The sequence below is a fragment of the Pelophylax lessonae genome, assembly GCF_965119305.1.
Source record: "Pelophylax lessonae genome assembly, chromosome: 3".
NCBI classification, from domain to species: domain Eukaryota; kingdom Metazoa; phylum Chordata; class Amphibia; order Anura; family Ranidae; genus Pelophylax; species Pelophylax lessonae.
The window spans coordinates 198,376,709-198,388,744 of NC_138770.1; positions in this window are offsets into that span (position 1 = coordinate 198,376,709).

Below are 12,036 nucleotides of genomic sequence, written 5' to 3' on the forward strand. Positions count from 1 at the left end.
GGAGAATGGGAATAAGATGATAGAAAGGCAACAGTAACTCAAATAACCACTCGTTACAACCAAGGTAACAAACAATGTGTTACTAGACCTACTGATTACTAACAATACAGACCTGATCACGGATATAGAAATACAGGGCAACTTATGAAACAGTGACCATAGCTTAATTAGTTTCAGTATAAATCATAGAAAGGACACTGAATTTCAAAAGAGCCAAATTCACTAAACTGCGCTCTTTGCTAGACAATATAAAATGGGATAGAACCCTAGGAACAAACAACACAGAGGAAAAATGGGAGTGCTTCAAGAACATACTGAACAAAGGGATTGGACAGTGCATTCCAAAGGGGAACAAGTTTAAAAGAGCAAAACTAAACCCTGGGTGGCTAAACTCCAACATAAAAAGGCATATTAAAACTAAAGAAAAGGCCTTTAAAAAATACAAGGCTGAGGGGTCATTGGCAGCATTCCAACATTACAAAGAATGTAATAAGAAATGTAAAGGCGAAATCAAGGTGGCTAAAATAGAACACGAAAGGCACATAGCGGAAGAGAGTAAAAAAAAAAAAAACCCAAGAAATTCTTCATTTCAATCTTATTTTATTTAAGGAAATACAAGTATACAAAAGGAAAAAGAAGGACAAGGACTCCCTCGAAAACCGTCTTACTTAATACCGATTAACCTGATACACAACATATTATGGTAGGAGTATAAATACCAAACGTTAAATATCAGACAAGCCTTTTCAACTGCATAGAATAATTCAGCTTACATAACCTTAATGTTAATAAGGTCAACTCATATCATGAATATTATCCAGGAACTTGATGCTCCTCTGAATATATAGCTAAAACCAGATTTACGAAATCAGTATATCAGAGTACCTTAGTTGCCTTACTAACTCGATGTAAACGCTCTTAATTAATCAGGAAAAAAATGGGATATTTCCCATTGCTTAGTTCAAATAGGGCCCTTATCTTTCAGAAAAAGGAAAAGCAAATTAACAGAGGAAAAGAAATAAGGGAAAAAAAAAAAAGGGAGGGAGGGGGAGATGAGAAAGGACAAAAAGAAGGGTAAAAATGGAAATGTATAGGGAGAAAACACAAAAAGTACGCACTCCGCTATGACCGTGGTCCACCCTCGACGGATATATCAGTGGCCCAATCAACAAACTCAGCCGAATCCCAGAATTCAGACCATAAGGACCAAAGTATTCACGAAACATTCCATATCACCAAGTTCTTGCACAAGTAGATATTCCAGGGCTTTAATTTTATCCTCCTCCCCCGACCACTCCATCAGAGAAGGCACATCTAATTTCATTCAATATCTGGGGATTACATTTCTCATAGCTGCCAAAAAATGGCGCAGGATATCTGACTTAACCAACCTGAGAGATCCCGGTATCAAGGATAACAGAGCTATCTCAGCGGAAGGAGTCACTGTGGTCTCTGTCAACCTACAATGCAAAGCAAAAACATTTTTACAGAACTTCAAGACTTGGGGCAGTGCCACCATATTTGTAGCATTGTGCCCCTATCTGAGGAGCATCTCCAACATGTATCAGACAATGTAGAGTCTATGTATCTGATAGTAGCCGGACAACGATACCATCTGGTCAATAGTTTAAACCCCTTCTCTTGAATCTTAATATCTACAGAAAGTCCATGGGTTAGAACAAAGTACTTATGCCAGTCCAAAGGGGAGATACCATGCCCAATTTCCCATTCCCACACCCTAGTGTAGGGTGGGAATTCCGGGCGAAAGGCTTTAATCAATAATCATTATAGAGAAGAGAGTACATGCCTAGGAGGTTCCGTACGAAGAAGCATACCCTTAAACTCCGATGGTTCCCCTATTACATCTGCCAAAGAGGAAAAAGTACATAAGTATAAGGTGACTTGTCGCCTCCACATCCAGGCTGTCATATTTTGAGAGGATTCTTGAGTTGAAGAGTCAGTCAGTAATAATGTAGGATCTGCTTGTAGAATTTGGGCCAGACTGCGATGATCCTTCTTATTCCACAGACCAAAACGTACCTACAATACAACAGCCACCCAAAATTCCGGGGTCCCAAAGAACGGTGACATCGGTCGCCGGATCTTAGAGAGTGAACCAGTTTCTGCCACACTGTCCCAGATCCGTAAAATCTGGCAAGTCAGTCCTGCAAATAAAGATAATTCTCCTCGATGGGTTGCCGGCACCCACGGCACGGCTCATAAGTCAAAGGGGTTAATATATTGCTCCAATTGAGCCCACAACTTAGACGATTAGCCATGGAACCAATCCACTATTCGTGTCAAGACAGATGCTTTGTGATAAAGAAAAGGGTCAGGTGCTCCAGCACCCCCCTTATCTTTCGTTAGGGACAGCATCTCATATCGTAATCTAGGTCAACTTGAGTTCCATATGAACCGAGAGAACAATCAACGAAGTTTAATGAAGTATGCAGACGGAATAGAAATGGGAATCGTCTGGAACAGATATAAAAAGCGTGGAAGAACATCCATCTTTAAAATGTTTATCCTTCCAAACCAGGAAAGTCTTTTAGTAGAATAGGACGACAAATCTGTTTGAGTTTTACACAATAAAGGCTCAAAATTTACGGCAAAAAGCTCAGATGCCTTAGTGGGGAGGATAATCCCTAAATAACGAACCAAAGTAGAATTTGTATGAAATGGAAAAGAAAAGGAAAGCTGCTGTAGGGTACTTATAGACAAAGACACATTTAGAATTTTAGATTAGGTAAAATTAACTTTAAAGTTACTCATTCTCCTAAACTCCTCAAACTCCTGTATAATTGCAGATAGTGAGTTATGGGGGTGAGTAACAAACAGCAATAGGTCATCTGCATAAAGAGCCAATTTAGAATGAATAAGGCCAGTTGTCACCCCCAGATATAGAAGAGTTGTTCCGTAGAGCTACAGCTAAATGCTCCATTGTAAGAACATATAAAAGAGGAGAGAGGGAGCACCCCTGCCGTGTCCCATTACAAATCCTAAATGAAGGCGATAACAAACAATTAATTAGAATTCTCGCAGAAGGAGAGGAATACAAAGACATAATCGGGGACAACATATGGGGTCCCAACCCAATATGTTGCAAAGTCATCCAGAGAAATTGCCAATCCACCTGGTCAAATGCCTTTTCAGCATCCACTGTAAGAAGACACATCGGGATATTGTAAGAACGCGCATAGTCCATCAGAAGAAGAGTCTTTAAAGTATTATATCTTACCTCCCGACCCCCGACGAAGCACACCTGATCCAGATGGATCAACCCGGGCATGACAGGCTGCAGCCTATTTGCTAACACTCTGGAATAGATTTTGAGATGAACCCCAATCAAAGATATGGGATGATAATTTGCACAGAAGGATGGATCTTCGGGATAAGAGAAATATGAGCCTCCAACATCTGAGGTGCAAAAGAAACATCTTCTGAAAGAGAATTAAACATTTTAGTCATGAAGGGAGCAAGAAAAGGAGAAAAAACCTTAATAAAATTTTGGGGTAAAACCGCCTGGGCCTGGACTTTCCCCCGGAGGGGTGGCCGAAATAGCTTTCACCACCTCTTCTACTGTAATAGACGATTCAAGTTCCCCCACTACATCTCCTTCCAAAATCGGAAGGGCAGTCTTCATAATATAAGACCGTTTATCTGCTTCCAAGACGGCATACTGATCCAGGGTCGACGTTGGCGGTGTGTTAAATAGAGAATGGTAAAATTCTTTAAACATTTGCCCAATATTATTAGGGGAGAATACTAATTCCCCATTAGCATCATGAATATGAGTTATGAAAGTGGATGGAGACCTAGAGTGAAAAATCCTAGCCAAGGATTTCCCACACTTATCTTGGAACTTATAATGATGCAAGGCTATTTTATCGGAATATCTATGGGCAGATGCCTCATACAGCTCTCTGAGACGTAAGCGAGCTGCCAAGACATCGGCTAAAGATTGCACTGTGGGAGCTTTTTTGTGACCTGTTTCCAGGATACGGAGGTGTGAAACTGTGGCCTCCACGGCCGCAGAGCGTTCCCTCTTCAATCTAGTCCCCACCTGAATAAAGGAGAGCAGCCTTAAGCGCCTCCCACTGAATGAGAAGTGAAGTCTGTTCAGAGGCGTGATCACCAAAAAAATTTGTGATAGTCTCCTTGATCAAATTTATACATTCTGGGGGGGCGTGGCTAGGTCATGGCGGAGTGAAGACGTCTTTTCATGGTGCTCCCGCTCCCTAGCCTCCCTGACCGTTTTTCATCAACATCTACGGGCTGACATGAGCACCTATAAGCGACGCAAGACTAAAGCTGCTTCCCGGGCAACCTCATCAGCTCCCATCCGCAGGTTCTTCCAAGACTCCCCGCCACAGGGATCAAGGTCTCCGGCGGTGGGCCCCAGCAGTGGTCTTACCCAGGCCGCCACCTCCCCGCTTATTGCGGCTGCCTCTGCCCGGCCTTCCACTCCAGCGATGCTGTCCCAGGGCTCCCTGACATCCCCGTTGCCCTCAGTGGTCGCGGATCCAGCGGAGGAACGAGACATCTGGGCGCTGCTGCGTTCCCTCCCTACCCGGCAGGGCATGGAGGACATGGTGGCCCGGGTCACGGAACAGCACCGCCTCGACTTCGCGGCGATCACGGCCGAAGTCACCCAGGTTACGGCCCGTGTGACGGCGGGGGAATCGACGCTGGGAGACTTGCAGTCCCGGGTGGCCCGTCTGGAAAAGGAGCAGACCTCCCACACTGAAGCCCTGGCGGAGCAGCAGCTCAGATTGGAGGACATGGAGAATCGGAGCCGCCGTAACAACTTGCGGCTCCGGGACATTCCCGAGGCGACAGGCCGGGAGGACCTCGTGGCGACGGTTCAGGCCATCCTTTCTCGGGTGCTACCACAAGACCCCCCGGTGGACTTCCTATTTGATCGCCTTCATCGGGCCCTGGGCCCCCGCTCGCAGGACGCTGCCAGACCGCGGGACGTGATCTGCCGCCTGCACCGCTACACAGTGAAAGAACAGGTCCTGCGGGCAGCATGGCTGAAAGGCCCAGTGGACTTTGATGGGGCCCAGGTTGCTATCTTCCCGGACATCTCCCGGGGCACACTGATCCGCAGGGCCATGCTGAAGCCCCTACTAGAAAAGCTCAGATCTCAAGATGCCACGTATCGTTGGGGATTTCCCCTGCTGCTCCACATCCGTCGGCATGGCGCCTCTTTTACTCTTCGTGGGCACGGAGATTTGCCGGCCTTGTTCCGATTTTTGGATATGCCCCCACTGGATCTACCGAACTGGCTGGCGAGAATCCCTGACCGTGAGATCCGCTCCTCTGGTGGCGGTTCCTCGAGGCCCCGCTTCTCTGGACAGCGACGTTCGCGGGGAACCTTGGGGTCCCGTTCCACTGGTCCTGAGATGACTGCTCCGGAATCTTAAGCATGGGGCGGATGGTACCTACAACCGTGAGTCTGACTCTGGCCATGTTTAGCTCCCTTCCTGGGATCCCCCCCCATGTTCTTCCATTTTGCATCTTAGAAGGTGGTCCCACCTCCCTGTACTGCCCCCCTTATCCCATGTTGGCATGTTCCTGTTGCCGGTGTACCTAGCCCTGGAATTGGTGTCATGGGCCCACAGTTGCCGTCTCCGGTGGTTCAGGACGCGAATGCCCTTGTGTGTCCGTTGGGCCCCCATGTACCCTGGAATTGGCGGGAGACCCGCCGGGAACATTGGAGGCTGAGGTCCCCAGGTGGGCCTCTTTCCCAGATATACCCTTCGGCTGCCTGTCGGTGACCGCTCAACAGGGTGTGAAAGACTGTCCTGGCTGCCAGAGTTCTTCTCCTGCTACTGACACTGCCCTGGTATGCCCGGCCACAGTAGCTGGGTTTATCCGGGCTTCCCTACATATGGCTACCTCACGGCATCGTGCTCAATGTGATATTCTGTTATTTATCGATGCTGGCTATCGCAGCGCGGAGTGCCATTATGGGCTGCAGGAATGTTTTGGCCGGGTTTGTTATGTTGCTGGGGCCCCTCCCCCCCATCTCTCCCCCCCCATCTCTCCCCCTCCCCTCACTTCTTCCCTTCCCCCTCCCTCTCCCCTCCTTTTCCCCCCCTTTCCCTTCCTTTCCCTTCCTTTCCCTTCCTTTCCCCCCCTCCCCCCTCTCCCCTCCCCCTCCCTTTCCCTCCTTTCCCCTCCCTTTCCCCCCTTTCCCCTCCTTCTCCCCCCTCTCCCCTCTTTTCCCCCCTTTCCCCTCCCTTTCCCCCTCCCCCCCTCTCCCTTCCTTTTCCCCCCTCCCTCCCCCTCTCCCCTCCTCCTTCCTGTTTCCCCCCCTCCTTTCCATCCTCTTTTGTTTTTATTGTTGTTTTAGGGGCTGATTGGTGTGGGCTCTGGATGTCTACGCAGTAGCGCATGCCGCACAGCACGGGTATGCTTGTAGGGGTTATCCTGTTCACATTTTGGGGCAATCCGCATGCTGTTCCTTATTTCTTTACCGTTCTCTGTGCCTCTATAACTGTAACAGGCCTGTTTGACCAGACAGTGCTGGGAGAGGCGAGGTACGGGTGGGCTGGGGCCAGGCGGTTACTCCTGCTTTCCAGGGTGCTGGCCTGCTGCCCCCCCCCCCCCCCCCTTTTTTTTTTTTTTTTTTTTTTTGCTGTCTCTATGTTCTGGCGACAGAGCTATGTATGGTTATATATATAGTATGTATATAGAGTTTTCGAGATATTGTTACTTTACAAAATGTCATCACACCCCAGCATTTATGTGGCGGATATGGCAGCAATTGTCTGCTGCCAGGATTGGCTGTTGCACTATACGCAGATCTCGAAAATGCCTATGACAATTATTTGGCTGCAGCGGATCTGGTTTCGGGCATCATGTAAGGGGTGTCCGTCTGGCCTCACCCTACCTCCCAGCGCTCAGGTTCTAGTGTACACTCCCATAGAGCCCAGCGGCAAAGTTAGAGGATGTTAGCCTCTTTGATGTCTTATCCCCCCCCCCCCCCCACGGGGCCGCTTCAGGAAAACAGAGGGGAAAAAAGAAAAGGGAAAAAAATAAATAAATAAAAAATAAAGTAACACAAAGGGGGAAAAGAAGGGTAAAGGGTGGGTTTTTTTTTTTTTTTTTATGTATACCTTTTGTGTTCTTGATCTCTCACGGCTCACGGTTGCGGGGATGCTCTTCCCTCGCGGGGGCACTTGCTGTTGCCTTTAAGATTTTGCACTATTATTATGTTATGTTATATTGCCTGTTCACTTTTGAGTTGTTTACACAATACCGGTTTGGGGGGGACGGGGGAGCAGTCACCCATCTCTCTCTCTGTAGTGACCCTCCTCGTTCCCCAAGTAGGGTGTTCCCTGAGGTCCCACCTGCTCTGCCCACTGTTGGGGCCCTCCCTCCCGAGTTGCCCCAATAAAATCTTTGACTGTAATTTCCCCCCCCCTGCTGGCCCGAATTAAGAAGGATCTCGACGAGTGGCGTGTCGGCAGGTTTTCCTGGTTTGGGCGCTGTAATGTTATTAAAATGAATGTGATGCCTCGCTTGTTATATGTATTCCAGGCGTTGCCGGTGGCCGTCCCGTCCTCTTTCCTCAAGAGGGTAAACCAACTGTTTCGCGAATTCCTGTGGATTAGAGGTCCCCCCCGACTGGCCTTACGTGTGCTCCGCATGCCTAAACTGAGTGGCGGCATGGCCCTACCGGATGCAGTTGCCTACTATGAAGCCTGTCACATGTCTCGCATCCTTGATTGGTACCGCCATGGCTCACTGAAGCAGTGGGTTCGGCTGGAGCGGCTCTCGGTGGGGTCTCCCCCGGAATCCTCTTTATGGACTCCTTCCTCCGTTCCCAGGGAACTGTCTGCTCACCCGACCGTAGGTCCCACTCTGGCGGTGGGAAGACGGCTGTGTCATGGGGGCCAATTGGCTACCCTGCCGTCCCCCCTTCTCCCAGTGATCGGCAATCCGGACTTTTCGCCGGGAAATAATTGCCCTGGTTTTCGGTCCCTGGAGGCCACCGGCCTTGCCCAGGCACGCCACTTTATATGGAATAGGGAGTGGATCTCTAGATCTCTCCTGCATTCTGAAGCTACCTTTTCTGCCTTATCCTTTTGGCAGCAGGTCCAACTTTCCCATTTCTTACAGTCCCTACCCCCGGCTCATCAGTTTGTCAGGCCCCTCACTTATTTTGAGGAGCTCTGTTCTGACCCGTCTCCTCTAGGACATACTATTTCCCTGATATACAGGGCTTTGGTCACGCCGGAAGCACCGTATCGCCCTCCATATATTGCACAATGGGAACGGGATCTTGGCCTGACCTTCACAGATCATCATGTCGATCGCATGTTGTTCTTCGCATACAAAACCTCGATCTGCTCTCGCTATAAAGAAGTAGGTTACAAGTGCCTCACTCGATGGCATTACACCCCTACGAAGCTTCGTAGGATGTTCCCGACCTGTACCGACACTTGCTGGAGGTGTGGAGATGAAGTGGGCTCATACCTCCACGTCTTTTGGTCCTGTGAAGGGCTGCGACCCTTCTGGACCTCAGTGCTTCGCATTGCCCAAAAATTCACTGATCACCCTCTTTCAATGGACCCGGCTCTCTTCCTTCTTCACCATCACGAATTCCCAAGGGCGTCCTATAAGAAATCAATTCTGCCGTTGTTGTTCATGGCGGCGAAAAGTTGCATTCCCCCTCTTTGGAAGCAGACCCAGCCCCCCACTATGGCCATGTGGCTCCGCAAGATGAAATGCATCAATGAAATGGAAGACCTGATGGCGGCGGAGCACGGTGACAGAGAGAAATTTCTGAATCGCTGGCACTACTGGCACGAATTCACATTTACGGCGGAATATAGAGATCTGGTGACCTGAAGCTGGTGCTGTCGCTGGGCCGGGCTGTCCCGGGCTGTCCCCCCCCCCCCCCCCACTCCTTTTTCTCTCTTGTTTTTTCTTTTTCTCTCCTCCAGTCCCCTTCTACTTCCCCTTTGCTGTTCTCCTCCTCCTCCTCCTCTGTCCCTGCTGCATCAAGTCTGCCCTGTCTATAGGGGTCACAGACTGGACTTTCCTCTTTGCTCTCTAACTAATTTCTAAGCTTCACTTTTGTGCATGTTTATCGGACTATTGGTTTGTTCCCAATCTCGGAGAGATTATCTATATTGATCCCCTTAGTGGCAGCTGAGATATATGGAAAATATATGGGTATTTTCCCACGTGCACCTGCAGCCGGCCATGTGATAGATGCCGGAGGGTGCCGGGAATTGCCCAAGCGCGGTCAATGGCCCCATTGTCCTGTATTTTGCTCTGGACGTTTCTCTCCAGCGCGCTCTCAGGGAAATGCCTCCTTGGAGTTGTTTACCTTCTGTTAGCCATATTCTCCTCCCAGTCTTTATGTCGACATGTTGGCTTATATAAATGTATTTTTTTTTTTCTTTTTTTGTACTGGGATTTTGACTATGTATCTTACTCTCTCTTGATATTGTGCACCACATTTCACTGTTGGAGTTGTGACATGTCTTATATGTTTTTTCTCAATAAAAGAATTTATAAAAAAATGTATACATTCTGGACTCATCAGTAGGGCATCATTTAAGCACCAGGTCAATTTTCGTGTTGGTGAAGCCGGTAAAAGAAACATCAGATATATTGGAGAATGCTCAGTCCATACCAAGGAGTCTATATCACATACAGGGGACCAGTCTAGACAACTATGATCCACAAAAAAATAATCTATGCGACTATAAGATTGGTGAATAGGTTAAAAATGTGTGTAATTCCGAATTCTTGGATGCAAGATCCGCCAAACGTATACATAAATAAGTGCACGCTAAATAGAGCCCACCTAAAAGACCTGAGTATAGTGAACGAGATTGCGGTTCTAAAGGCCGATGAGTCTAGCAGGGGTTCTAGCAGAATATTGAAGTCCCCCTCCAATAGAAGTTTCCCTTCCGCAAAACTAGACAAAAGCTCTAAATACTTCAGGGCTGTTGTTACCTGTTCCACATTTGGCAAGTAAAAATTTGCTACTGTAAATTTAGTCTCCCAAAGTGAGAATTTTATAAACACATATCTGCCCTGTGGGTCATATACCTAGTCTATTAACTCAATAGGAAGCTATTTATGAATCGCAATAGATACTCCTTTTGACTTCTTTAATGGATTGGTGCTATGGAACCACCTGTTAAAATACCTGACAATAGCAAAAAAGTTGGGACTTTAGATGAGAGACATAATTTGACCAGACTGATGGAACAAAGTAATTACATTTATTGATGTGCACAATATTGCATGTGACAGCATGATATGTAGATACAAACATCATAAATACATGGTATAAAATTCAATGGCAAGGTTGAACACCCCCAAGTCAGATTCAATTAAACCAGCATGACAATGTAAAAGAGTAACAGAGTATAAAAGTACATCATAACCATTAATGACTGACGCGTTTCGTGGACTGAATTTTCCACTTCTTCAAGAGTAGGTATATGATCGATATCTATAAAAAATGTGTATAGGAAACATTGTGTTATATGATGGTAAAAAGACTGGGAGGGGGGGGGGAGGGGGGAAAAGGGGAAATGATCCCCGCATTCCCACAAACTTACACAGTGAGACTGGCGGTGAAGCAAAACTGGAGGCGGAGGCAGAGACCCAAACACCTACCACGGGAGCTGAGGGAGCATAAGGTCCATGGACAGGGCGAAGGACGCCGCACACAAGGGAAATATAGATGAAAGTGATGAGATTGATGCTTGTAATCACGTAAATACCGTATCTATATGGAATGAGTAAAAGGAAGTGATTACTGAGTATTTAATAAATGATTGTATAGAAGTATCTATATGGAATGAGTAAAGGAGGATATATGAGAGTATATATTATATAGATTGTATAGAAAGACTTCATACTAACTTGCATATTATTATATAAAAATTGTTGAGTAAGGTATATAAAGACTTCATATTAACTTGCATATTATTGTATAGAAATTATTGAGTAGGGGTATAGACTAAGAAAGCGTGGGTGAAAAACACAGTCAAGTAAGTAAAGAGATGGTGATATAGTATACCAGTGAGAAGGTGAAATAAACCAGTGACCAGGTTGAATGAATTGAAACCGAGTGGTGATTGTGCTGATACTGTGAAATGTTGGATAAAGTAAAAAGCCGTGAGCCTGTGAAAAATAGAGAGGTGAAAAATGTGAATTACCGAATGAAGAGATACCATAAAGAGCAGAGAGTGTGCTCTGACTTCGCCGTTGGCCACCGACACTAGGGCTCCCAGCGTCACGTCAGTGCATACATGAGGACCCGCGGGAACGGCAGGCAGATTGCCAAGCCATCCACCGGACTGCCTCTAAATGCACTGAGGTGGAGAAACAGCCGTCGGCGTGTTGGCGCCAGAATGACGTCACACGTCGGCGCAGGGCGTGGCGCCGATGTGCGGCGGTACCGCCCACCTGCCCCCCCGCGCCCGAACAGGCGTAGGGAGAGCGGGGGGGAGGCCGCCGCACATCGCAGCTCCCGAGGAGGACAGTAGGAAACGTCCCCGCCCACCAGCAGGCACCGCCAGAGACGCTGTGCAGCAAAAAGTAAAGACTGGTGAACCAGTCGCCAATTGATACAATGTATGTACAGAAGTGGCATATACATGGAGTATGAAAAATATATCAGGTTCATATATGTGTTAGGAGTGCAAAGAAACCCCCAACTGGTCCGGAGGGAATCTGTACTGACACAGCGTATTGGGCTAAGGGATATAAGCCACTATATACGGTCAGTGCACAGTGACACAATGTTATATAACCCTGTCTGTCAATGTTATGTCTCTCCATCCCTGATTCGGTAAGAGAGGAGGGGGAAGGGCGGGACTTTAAATGAGGCGCACGGTGGGATTTGCCGTGCGTCTCCATCCCTAATATCAATTGACAATAGCAAAAAAGTTGGGACTTTAGATGAGAGACATAATTTGACCAGACTGATGGAACAAAGTAATTACATTTATTGATGTGCACAATATTGCATGTGACAGCATGATATGTAGATAC